This window comes from Ursus maritimus, unplaced genomic scaffold (assembly GCF_017311325.1).
Source record: "Ursus maritimus isolate PB19 unplaced genomic scaffold, ASM1731132v1 scaffold_9, whole genome shotgun sequence".
Classification (NCBI taxonomy): Eukaryota; Metazoa; Chordata; class Mammalia; order Carnivora; family Ursidae; genus Ursus; species Ursus maritimus.
The window spans coordinates 58,871,533-58,882,493 of record NW_024427107.1 but is presented as its reverse complement, the minus strand read 5'-3'; positions in this window follow the sequence as shown (position 1 = coordinate 58,882,493).

Below are 10,961 nucleotides of genomic sequence, written 5' to 3'. Positions count from 1 at the left end.
CCTAAAGACTGACAGAACAAATTCCACAAATAAAGGGAGAGAAGAAGCCACATCAAAGAAGGCAGGAAGTACAGAGATGTGGTTTATGGGAGAAAACAGATGGTAGGTGCTGTGGAGGAGAGGGAGCCATGGTTGCAGACAAGGGCAAGAGGGAGGAGCACACAGAAGAATGCACAAGAAGGACATTTCCCCAAAGCCATTGGCTTGGAAAATGAGAGGGGCTGAATTTCATGAGTTCTTAAAACCAATGGGGCTTAAAGCCAGGCATTTTAAAGGTCAGTGAGCTTGGCTGGGATAGAGCCCCGAGGGCACTGTCTTGTTCCTAGAGAGAAGGCAGGCAAACAACCCAGGGAGCATGGAAACTGTGATCTGAAGAATGCCTGGGACACACAGTGGGGAGATTATTCACTAGTCTAGGAGCGCTTCCCTGAGAGACATCATCCATGGAGATGCTTCTCTGGAAACAAAGGACCTGGCTGGTGCCATCTCCCTCCCCCACCTCTCAGCATAAACACAGAGTCACAGGCAGAAAGCAGCACAGCTCTGACACTGGCTGCCTAACTTGCTTACACCAAGCCCCACCTCTCTGCACTCTGGAGGAACTGCCCTTCTCAGTCAAGCTTGCCTCAGTCCCAGTGTGGTGGTCCTCTACCCCACAAGACCAGTAAAAACCCCTGCCCACACCATGTCTCCTGACCAGAGTTCTGGAGGGCCTCAGTTCTGGTGGCGTTGGTTTCAGGTCTCATTTCGTAAGCAGACCAGAGCACACCTAGTTAAAAGTCATGACATTCTGGCCACGGACCAAACACTGCCCACAGTAGGCAAGGAGAGCCTCTGCAGATGACTGTCTAAAGGATAGAGCAGCCAAAAACAGCAGAGCACATGCAGCACACACTGGAGACTCCCCAAAGTGCCAGACCCTGGGCACTACATGACCTTGTCCTCATAAGGCCATTACTTTTAGGAGCAGGAGACATAACTAGCTTTTCTAACACAGAGAAGAAGGCAGAGACTTAGACAAAATTCCAAGACAGAGGAATGTATCCCAAATGAAAGAACAACGTAAGGTCACAGCCAGAGATCTAAACAAAACAGATAAAAGTAACACGACTAATGGAGAATTTAAACCAACAATCATGAGGCTACTCACTAGGCTTGAGAAAAGAATAGAAGACATCAGTGAGACCCTTAGAAGAGATAAAAGAGTTAAAAAAGAATCAGAGATGAAGAATGCAATAAATGAGTTTGGAAACAGTTTGGATGCAATGAACAACAGTCTGGAAAAAGCAGAGGAATGAATTAGTGACCTAGAAGATAAAATAATGGAAAATAATGAAGCTGAACAAAAGAGAAAAAGAAGAATTATGCAACACGAGAATAGACTTAGGGAACTCAATGACTCAATCAAACGTAATAATATTAATATTATTGGAATCCACAGAAGAAAAAAAGACAGAAAAGAGGGCAGAAAATTTATTTCAAGAAATAATAGCAGACGACTTCCCGTAATCTGAGGAAGGACACAGACATCCAGATCCAGGAGGCACAGAGAACTCACATCAAAATCAACAAAAGCAGGCCAACACCAAGACATATTGTAACTAAATGTGTAAAATATAGTGTTAAAAAATCTTAAAAGTAGCAAGACAAAAGAAATCCTTAACTTATAAAAGAAAACCCATAAAGCTAGTTGGAGATTTCTCAACAGATACTTGACAAACCAAAAGGGAGTGGCATGATATATTGAGAGTGGTGAGTAGTGAAAATCTAGAGCCAAGGATATTCTATCCAGCAAGGCTCTCATTCAGAACAGGAGAGATAAAGAGTTTCCCGGGCAAACAAAAATTAAAGGAGCTTGTGACCACTAAACCAGCCTTGTAAGAAATATTAAAGGGGATCTTTTGAGTGCAAAGGAGAGACCAAAAGTGACAAAGACAAGAAAGGATCAGAGAAAAATCTCCAAAAACAACAACAAAACAAGTAATAAAATGGTAATAAATATATTTCTATCAATAATTACTTTCAATGTAAATGGACTAACTGCTCCAATCAAAAGACATAGTGCTAAAATGGGTTAAAAAAAGAAAAAAAAAAAAAAACCAAGACACATCTATATGCTGCCTACAAGAGACTCATTTTAGACCTAAAGACACCTGCAGATTGAAAGTGAAGGGGTGGAAAAACATTTATCACACAAATAGATGTCAAAAGAAACTCAAAGTAGCAATGCTTATATCGGACAAACTAGACTTTTTTGTTCTTGTACTGTTTTTATCCTGCTTTGGTATCAGTGTAATACTGGCCTCAAGGAATGATTTTGAATGTGTTCCCTCTATTCCATTATTTGTAAGATTTTGATAAAGCTTGTCATTATTTTTTTTAATGTTTGGTAGAATTCAGCAGTGAAACCATGTGGTCTTGGGCTTTTCTGTGCTGGGAGATTTTTTTTTAATTTAAATTCAATTCACCAACTGATAGCACATCATTAGTTTTCAGATGTAGTGTTCAGTACTTTATCATTTTCATGTAATACCCAGTCCTAGGAGATTTTTTATTCCTAATTCAACTTTCATTCTTACTATTGGTCTAAGAAGATTTCCTGCTTCTTGGATTTAAGATTCATGACTCAATCTTGGTAACTTGTGCATTTTTAGGAATTATCTGGGTTTTTCCTTTAAGTTATCTGATGTGTTAGTATATAATCGTTTAATGTGTTATCACACTATGTATTCCTGTGGTTATCTGTTCTATTATTTTCTCCTCCATTTCTCGTTTTGGTTTTTGAGTCTTCTTTCTTTTTTCCTTAGTTAATGTAGTCAAAGCATTGCTAATTTTGTTTATTTTTTCGGAAAAAAATTGTCATTACTTTCAATGATATTAATTGTTTATTCTGGTCTCTATTTCTGATTTTCTTTGTTATTTCCTTCCTCCACTAAATTTCAGCTAAGTTTCTTCTTTTTCTAGTTCCTTGTAATGTTATTTGAACTTTTTTTTTTTTAATACAAGCATTTATAGCATAAATTTCACTGTAACATCTGCTGCTTTTGCTGCATCCCGTAGGTTTTGGAATATTGTGTTTTCTTTTTTTTTTTTTTTTTTTTTTTTGAGACATATTTTGATTTGCCATTTGACTTATTTGGCTTATTGCTTGTACAGTAGTATGTTATTTAATATTTATAAATCAAATATTTAATATTTACATTGTAGATTTTCCAGCTTTGTTTTATTGTTGATCTTTAGTTTTTATACCATTGTGGTTGGAAAATATACTTGTTACATTTCAGTCTTCTTAAATTTGTAATATTTTGTTATGTCTCTTTTTATGTGATTTAAGCAGGGGATTCTTCTGTGTATACTTGAAGAAAATGTGCATTCTATTTTTCTTAGAAGGATTGTTTTATATGTATCTTTGAGAATTGTGTATTCTGAGTATGCTTCAAGTAAAAAATGTTCTTGTTGGGAAAAAAATAACTTTAACTGAGGGTACTCATTTAAAATAAAGCATATCAGAGGGAAAGTGGGTGGGGGGATGGGTAAAATAAGTGAAGGGGATTAAGAGTATACTCAGTACCTGATGAGCACTGAGTAATGACGTGTAGAATTGTTGAATCATTATATTGTACACCTGAAGCTAATATAACACTGTATGTTAACTATACTGAAATTAAAATTAAAAACTTAATATTTTTTTTTAGTTTTTTAAAAAGTAAATGCACAGAAAAATTATACCATGCAAATAGTAACCATAAGAAGAGTGCAGTGGAATTACTAGATAAAACAATTCAAGACAAAGATCATTATCAATGATAAAGACATTTTATAATGATAAAGGAATCTGTTTATTAGGAAGTGATAACAGTCATAAATGTGTGTAAGCCTAATAACAGAGTTTTAAATTATATTAATTAAAAATTGATAGAAATAAATGGAGAAATAGTCAATTCTATAATTATAGTTTGAGATCTTCATATGTCTTTCTTAGAAACTGATAGAACAACTAGACAAAAAAATGATGACATAAAGTATCAGAACATTAAAAAAATAAAATAAAAAATAAAAATATAACCACAATACCATTTCACACCTAAAATAAATAATTCCTTAATATCATCCTTTTTTTAAATTTTTTCCTTTATTTTAAAGAGAGAGCCAACATGCCTGCATGAGCAGGGGGAGGGGCAGGGGGGAAAGCAGAGAGACAAGCAGACTCCATGTTGAGCTTAGAACCCCAGGTGGGGCTCAATCTCACAATCTGAGCCAAAATCAAGAGCCAGATGCTTAACCGACTGAGCTACCCAGGCACCCCTACTATCATCTTTTTGAACCTGACCTTCCACGAGCTAGTGGACAAAGAATTTACCCAGTTTTAAAACTTTTATTCTGCAACTTAAAATCCTATCAATGGTTGAAGTAAAACACTAACATAAATTAAATCCAACAGATTCCAGACAAAAAGTACAGTACATAAGAAAAGAGTTTTATATCAGATGCACCTTTACTAATAAAGGGTGGTTGATTCTGGACCATCCAGAAAAGCAGCTATAGTTATCTATATTCAATATAATGCTAAGAAAGAAAAGATCCTAGTGAGAAAACTATCCCAGGAATAATCCATGACTGTTGCACCTTGGTAATTCTACAACATGTGCAGAGACTCTCCTATATGGACTTGACATGGCCAAAGAGAAGTGCTGTTTGGTTTAGGAGACAATATCATGGAGAGAAAGGTAGTAGAAAGTTTTCCAGGCCTGGCTCAACAAATTCATCATCTCCTAACAATTTCAGATAACATGAAATGCTGCCTTCAAAGCAAACATGTAAAGTATTGCCAGTGAATCTAAAATCTAGAATTGGGAACTGCCAAGTCTTGGAATTAAACATGTAAATATATTTCTTCACCATGAAGCTAGTGACTGTGAAAACTAAAGGAAAATGCTGGAGAAACTGACCATGACTATTGATTTATAGGTCCTGGTTTCTCCCCTATGATTTAAAATGTGTTTTTAAAAGAAAAATGGAATGTATGACAAAGACTTGGAAGAACACATTTGGTGGGAGACTCACCTGCATGACTAAAAAAATAATGAGGAGACAGGGTGCTTGAAAGTGAAGTTTATAGGTGACAGAATTCTTTCAATGAAATCATAAAACAGTAATCTACGAAAGACCACTAAATGATATAACATAGAAGACTGAGCTACTTGAAGTTTGAGACAAGACATTCATTTTTATGTCCCTTGTATCTTATAAAGCACTTGAACCAGGTAAATGTTTGTGTCAGTGAGGACTAGATACAGCTGCAAATAACAGAAGAAACAAAAATATTAAGACATGACTTTCTCAGTTATAAGAAAGAAGTCTGGAGGTGGGCACCTGAGAGGTCACATGAGAGCTCTACAATGTTATCATGGATCCAAACTTGTCCATCTCACTGCTCTACTATCCTTACCATAATCCCTGTGCTCATGGTCCATACTAGCTGCTGGAGCACCAGCCATTGCATCCACATTCCAAGCAGCAAGATGAAGGAAAAAGAAGTTTGGGCTGCTCCTTCTTAGGAAATCTTTAGGAACACTCACATATCCCTGAGTAGAACATATTCACTTGGCCACACCTATATGCAAGAAAGGTTGGGAAATATAATGTTTTACCTGGGGCCATGTGCTAAACTAAAGGAAAAGGGGGAAATTTGGGAAGTGACTCTCAGTTTTTGTCATGGAACTCAATATAGATCTTCATTCTATATCAATAGTGATGGAGAAAATTATCAGATCCAACTACAATAATATTAGAATAGTAACTATTATTTACTGGGTTTAAATAATGTGCCAAGCACTATGCTAGATGCTTTAGATCATCTTGGGTAATGAACACCACAGCCATGAGGGTATAAATATAATTAGCCTGATTTTACAGATGAGAAAACTGAGTCTCAGAGAAGTTGAGCAACTTGTTGAAGGTCACACAGCTACTGAATGGAAGAGCCATGATGTAAACCCAGGTCTACCTAGTTCCAAAGTCTGTTCTGGAAAAAAAAAAAAAAAATCCTGTTCCTTGATGTGGTCCATGTACCAGCAGCCTCAGAATTACCTGGAAGCTTGCCCAAAAGAAAGGCGAATGAAGAAAAGAATTTTGGACCCCACCCCAAACTGCCAGATGCAAATCGGCAATTTCACAAGTTCCCAAGTTGTAAGCCTCTTAAAGTTGGACAAGCATCACTCTCTGCCATTCCACCATGAATATATCAGACCTCACTTTTGCCTCCTTTTTGGGGAAAGAATTTCAGTCTGTTATTTTTCAATGTGAGTTTATATTATGTTAATTCCTCACATAGGATTAGCAGATGCGGAAATAATTTCCAAATTACATGGAAGTTACATTAGTTCAGGTATGATTCCTTTCCCCGGCACATTAACTTTTTGCCACCATCAAGTTAAAGCAAAGCACATTAACACAGCTGAGGCCATGGAGGACATGGGACCATACATGATGCCCATTCACTTCGAGTCAGCTCTTGGCTCAGTTTAGCCACAAGCTATGTCTCTGAAGTGCTTACTGCTAGAGTTTCGTTTATCTCTGTGCATTTTGCCCCTGCTCATAACTCAGCAGCTTCTACCTTCCCTTACATCTCTTCCAACAATCCACCTTCACTTTCTTTTTAGGAAAAGTTCTATATTTAGTGCATGACTTCATGATTAATGGTAATTTAACATGTCTTTTTTAAGTTTGCAAGGATATTTCATTAAGATGTTAATATTTTTGTTAGTTGTATAGAATTTAAGAGATCTACCCAACCTTATTTTCTTTCAAATTGCCCTACTATTTTTAGTAAGCAGTTTTGCAGAATGAAAGGAACAAAGTATATCATGTTACAACAACAAAAACACCTGCATTCTGCAATGGCTAGAGGAAACAGTATCCATTTGCTTTTGAATAAACACCCAGTCTCAAAATTGCAGCACGATGCACAGAAGAGATGATGGGCTTGAAAACAGAAGAAATGCATCAAAATAATCACTGACAAAAACTCCCAGCTTAAGAGTTAAAACTGCTCTCAGCATTGAAATGTAGTTAGCATGATGAAACTTTCTGAGAAAAGTCTAAGTAATTGGCATAGACCCTGACCCAGCTTCTGCGTCTGCAGCATTCCCTGGTTTCAACCTTAATCCTTGACAAATTTACAGTCCCACCTGGCCCATAGACCTGCTGATCCCTGGGCCTGTTCTGGCCCCTTGTGATTCTTCTTTGCTGACACTACCTGCCTGAACAGACCTTTAGGACACCTGGACGGAGATATTTGCAGCCCCTCTCCAGAGCACAATACTGACTCAAACCCACATGGCCAAAGCTGAGCATGTGGCTATGAATAGGATCTACCATTTCTGTGATTTACAAAACCCTCTCTCAAACCCCATTACCAGTCATTTACTTAATATCTAAGCATATTAAGAATTGGTATTTCAATGTTTTGTCCTTAATCTGTCTGCTTTTTATATAACTTCTTTGTCTGATTATAACATTTTTGGCTAGGATTATTGTCCTTAAAATGCATTTCCTTTTTGATCAAAAGATTACAGTCTGTTCTAGAGAGAAAAAGGATATTGTTGACAAGAAAAGCCAAAATCTACAATTGTTTTTTCACTTTCTGTCCATTTCTCTGCCTAGCCCCACATCATAAAGAGGTTATCTGCTCTTTCTGGATTTTCCTTAATGAGGTTTAGAAGTCTCATGCAACAAATATTTTATACTTTGATTTTTCTTTATTTGAAGAGTTTTTTTAAATTATGGGGCAAAATATTCAATACTAACCCATTACTAATGTTGAAATACTCCTGAAAATCTATCCATTTGCCTAATTTCTCTCCAAATGCAATGCCTCCTACTTAATATATATACAAATAATATATAATTCTCTTTTTAAAATTTGGCAATTCAGAGGAACAAGTCTACAACATTGTGTGTCAATCTTGAGTAACTCTGCCACTATCAGGTGGTCATCTTTTTCTGTAACAGTTTTTATTTCACGTTAAGTCTCAGTTGTGTGTGTGTGCATGGGTGTGTGCATGTCATTGTGAAATAAGACAGAAAGAAGACAGCTGCTTTCATAAACATACTCAGGATGGTGGCAGCATCTAGTTCTTCAGACAGTGATTGTCCCAAATCAGAGAAGTTATCAACTAAGTAGTCAGAAAAGAAACGCCGACCATTTTCAACTAAAGGAAGATTAAAGCTATAATTTTTTTAAAGATTTTATTTACTTATGTGACAGAGAGACAGCCAGCGAGAGAGGGAACACAGCAGGGGAGTGGGAGAGGAAGAATCAGGCTCCCAGCGGAGGAGCCCGATGTGGGACTCGATCCCAGAACGCCAGGATCACGCCCTGAGCCAAAGGCAGACGCTTAACAACTGTGCTACCCAGGCGCCCCCTTAAAGCTATAATTTAAATCAGTCCTGTCATGGTTTTAGTCAAACAAATTTACAATTATTAAAATTAACATATGCAGATTCATCAAATAAGTATTTCCAGGTAAAGGAGATGTTCACTACAGCTAACTTCTGTAACAAGAAAGGCTAACTTGACATTTTAGTACAAGGAGATGAATGAGTATGTTGATAGGATGGGACTTTGAGCCATAACAGAACATATACCTTGTTCAAAAGAATCAAATCCAGGGGTGGCACAGCGGTTAAGCGTCTGCCTTCGGCTCAGGGCGTGATCCCGGCGTTATGGGATCGAGCCCCACATCAGGCTCCTCCGCTGGGAGCCTGCTTCTTCCTCTCCCACTCCCCCTGCTTGTGTTCCCTCTCTCGCTGGCTGTCTCTATCTCTGTCGAATAAATAAATAAAATCTTAAAAAAAATCAAATCCAGCAGATTTAGGCAGCTAGGGTTGTATGTGAAAAAACTATATAAAATCCACGAAAGGGAAGGTGGACTTGGGTGGAGATCTAATAGATAGGAATAAAAATAGTTCCAGAGAAAAGAAGTGATAGTACCTTGGGAATTCAGTACTGGAGGGAGAGAGGGAGGGGAAGAGAGAAAGAGGGAGAGAAAAAAGAGGAGAGAGGGGGAGAGGGAGATAAATTTTTAAATAAGGATCACAAAATGGGCATAGAGCAAGTATAGTTAAGAGGGATATTTAACACATCCAGGTATTTTCAATGTTCTTAAAAGTTGGATATCTGATAAATATTTGCCCTACCTTGCTGGCTATTCCATTGCTAAGAAAGTAGAAGGAACAAGAATAATAGCCATAGTTTACTGAGTAATTACTCAGTTCCAAGCATTATGCTGTGTACTTTCTATACATGATCTCATTTAATTCTTTCAAAAATCATGAAATTATCCCCATCCGGGCAGTAATTGGCAGGGCCATCTTGTAAAGCCCTGAAATTTTGGGTGCGGAGGGAGATCTATTTTGTAGTAATAGCATTACCCTAAATAATACAGAGGATCAGGAAAGACTCTGTTGAGGAAGTGACTGTGGAACTAAGATGTGGAAGATTAAGAATTAGACCAAGGGGAGGGGATGGCTATGCAAGACTGTTTTAAGCACAGGGAACAGCCAGTGCAAAAATCTGGAGGCAGAAGTGCTCACAGTGCATTTGATGATTTAAAAAGTGAAGTGACTGGAGCACAGTAAGAAAGCAAGGGAACAGGCAGCAGAGGAAGCTAGAGCAGGAGGCAGGGGCCTCATCAAGTATTCTGGGTAATAGCCTAAAAGCTATAGAAGAGTTTTTAGAAGGGGAGGGGAGTGATTAGACATGTGTTTTGCAAAGGTTCTTTAGGCTGCATTGCCGGGAAGTGATTAATTGAAAGAAGTCAAGAGTGGAAGTGGAGAGACCAGTTAAGGAGGCCACTGAGAGAATGGAAACATGATGGTGGGATAGACAACAAACAAAACAAAACTAACCTTCGTATAATCCTCCTCCATCTGCTCTGTCTCAGTGTATGGTTCCCCAATCCTGTCCATCTAATCCTTGCAAGTCAGTCCCAAACCAGAGGAATTATCTTTGCAACTCCCTCTACCACAACCTCCTAGGGAATCAGTTGCCAATTCCTGTTGGTTTTATTACCTTTTAAAAAACCCACAAACGAATACAAATTACACCTGGACATTTACTCTAGTCCTCTCCAATATGCCTGGATGGTCTTTCTAAAATGAAGAAGCCTCCGTTAGTGTCCAGACACATGACTTTTTTTTTCCCTCTATCCTTATCTTGTTGTCTACTGCCATGGGACTTTTGCACATGCTGTTTTCTCTTCTTGGGAACTCAACCTCCACATCCCAGCTCCACATCAATTCCTCCAGGAAGACCTTCATTTCCACTCCCAACTTCCCTACTTTTGGGTCTCCTTGTACATTCGCCTTTGTGTGTGTGTGTGTGTGTGTGTGTGTGTGTGTGTGTGAGACAAGTATTTCTAAAGATTCCTCCCTAGATATACCAAAAACTTCATGAAGGCAGGTACTGTCTCTTTCGTATGCATCATTATGCCCCAGACCTTAGCTATCACAATATATGGTTCGGAGAAGACCATCTATAAATATAGGTTGACTCAATGAACCCCTAGATTTTATGGAGCTTGTTTAAGGTTTTCATGTTACCTTCGTCACTACGGAAACATTAAAATGATTTTTTGTGTCATGGCAAACAAAGCTGCACAACAACAACTATTCCCTCTAAAACAAGCATAAGAATAACGGTAAACCCAGATATTCACGCCACCACCAAGCACTGCGCGTGCGCTCTCTGCCAGGTCCGCAACGCGTGAAGACCCTCTAGCAAGAGAATCACCTCTGCGCTTGCTCAGTTCGGGGGCTGCACAACCAGAGGGCGGGGTCCAAAGAAAAGGAAATGGTCACTGCGCCTGCGTCGCTGCTTCTAGGGCTTAGGCAGGCTGCGCAGGCGCATAGATACCATTTTGACCGTAAACATCCTGCCGATTTGAACCGAGGATTTG